Source organism: Arachis ipaensis, chromosome B02 (assembly GCF_000816755.2).
Source record: "Arachis ipaensis cultivar K30076 chromosome B02, Araip1.1, whole genome shotgun sequence".
NCBI lineage: Eukaryota > Viridiplantae > Streptophyta > Magnoliopsida > Fabales > Fabaceae > Arachis > Arachis ipaensis.
The window spans coordinates 95,361,384-95,363,927 of NC_029786.2; positions in this window are offsets into that span (position 1 = coordinate 95,361,384).

The window sequence follows — 2,544 nt, forward strand, 5'->3', positions numbered from 1 at the left end:
TCTTTTTGGCGACCATTTCTTCTCTTCCAACCACAATATTGAACACCAGTAGTGAGTATTAGATTGTTCTTCTACTATATTTGTTTCTCCTGCAATTTATTTGTTGTTCATCTGATAGTGAATAACCTATACATGATTGTTATTCTTTGATACTGCTAATATTACTTGTGATTTTTAATTTTTCATTATTCTTCATCTGAGAGCTCATGCTTTGTATCTTACTAGCTAGCAGAAGACCCGTGCATCGCACAGATTGAAAATTTCTATTTTTTTTTCAGTTCTTTTAGATTGTCATTTTTTATATTAATAAATGTATTTTTGTTGCTCAATTTTTTTATTTAAAGATAAAAAATTTATTTATTTTATCACTACTCAAAATACATAAGTATCATTTCTTAATCCATCATAATTTGTAAATTTTTTTTAATTAAGACCAAATTTATACTCATTCTTTCTATTCTTATTTTTCAAAACATTTATTTGAATGTCAGCATACTATTTGACGAGCACTTAGAATTGGCTAAAGAAATCCTGCCTCACAGTATATTGTATCATATTCAACTTCATAAATTATGCGACAACAAATACAATTTAAACATATAAACGACACAGTTTAAAAGATAAAACATAAATAAGAACCATAACCAATATCATTTATGTAAAAATTCTTTGATTTATTATGTTAAAATAATTTATTTCTTAGATAAAAAAATTATTTTACAAAAATATAAGTTATCATTTTTCAATGCTAATGAAAGTCTATAAAATTTAAAAGACCCAGTGCATAAAAAGATGAGGAACTTAAAGATTTTAAAAAACTACTATTTTGACCTTTGATTTTATTTATTTGTTGATTGAAAAAAAGAGAAAGAATAAATGTCCGAAATCTCTCATCAAACTTATTTTTCAAGATGAAAAAAAGAAATACAGAAATAAAAACAAAGTTTTTTTTCAACTTGAACTATCCTTCAAATCTCTTAATCACTATCTTTTAATTTGAATCCTAACTTAGTTTAAAGAAAGCACTGTAGAGGACGTTACTTTTTGCTCTACCTTTTATTTGAAAGGTAAAGCAAAAATATAATCTACTTTTAATATACCATTTGAAAAATAAAGAGCAGTATTCCAAAAATACTTCCTAATGTGCCTCTAAATTTTTTTCAACCTATCAAATTTAACAAATCATGTGACTTATACTACTACTACTAAAAATATCTATCCAACCAACAAAGACATAAAATTAAAAAAGTATAGAGTTGTACAATAACAATAAAAAAAAGGAGGTCAACTCAAACAACAATTGCAAAAAATAAAAAATGCATTTGTGCGTAGGAAATGCAAATTTCTAATAGCCTCATACCACTCTAGTCTAGCTCTATATTAAAATTTTAAAAAACATGCTCAAAGGGTGTTTACAGTCGATAGATATTCTTTTCCTCTTTTTTTCTCTTTCTTAATTTCCAACCATAATTAAATCATGAATCCCAGTGGATAAGCTTACGGCATAATGAATCATTTTCAAAAATGACACAGGTAAAGTAATAACTTTAATGGTTTTAAAAAAAGGTGATATGAGTAATAATATAATTATATACGTGACTTATTGATGAGCGGATAATTTATACGCTTTTTAGCATTATTTTTAGTATGTTTTTAGTAGGATCTAATTACTTTTAGGGATGTTTTTATTAGTTTTTATTTTAAATTCATATTTCTGGACTTTACTATGAGTTTGTGTATTTTTCTGTGATTGCAAGTATTTTCTGGCTAAAATTGAGGGACTTGAGCAAAAATCAGATTCAGAGGTTGAAGAAGGACTGCTTCTGACCTCCCTGTACTCAAAGTGGATTTTCTGGAGCTACAGAACTCAAAATGGCGCGCTTCTAATTGCGTTGGAAAGTAGACATCCAGGGCTTTTCAGCAATATATAATAGTCCATACTTTGGCCGAGTTTAAACGACGCAAAAGGGCATTGAACGCCAGTTCTACGCTGCAGTCTGGAGTTAAACGCTAGAAACACGTCACGAACCAGAGTTGAACGCCAGAAACACGTTACAAACTGGCGTTCAACTCCAAGAATGACCTCTCCACGTGTAAACTTCAAGCTCAGCCCAAGCACACACCAAGTGGGCCCCGGAAGTAGATTTATGCATCAATTACTTACTTCTGTAAATCCTAGTAACTAGTTTAGTATAAATAGGACTTTTTACTATTGTATTAGACATCTTTGGATCATCTTTTGATTATCTTTTGATCTATTGATCACGTTTGGGGGCTGGCCATTCGGCCATGCCTGAACCTTTCACTTATGTATTTTTCAACGGTAGAGTTTCTGCACTCCATAGATTAAGGTGTGGAGCTCTGCTATTCCTCATGATTTAATACAAAGTACTACTGTTTTCTATTCAATTCAACTTATTCCACTTCTAAGATATCCATTCGCACCCAAGAACATGATGAATGTGATGATTATGTGAGTCATCATCATTCTCAACTTATGAACGCGTTCCTGAGAACCACTTCCGTTCTACCTTAGATTGAATG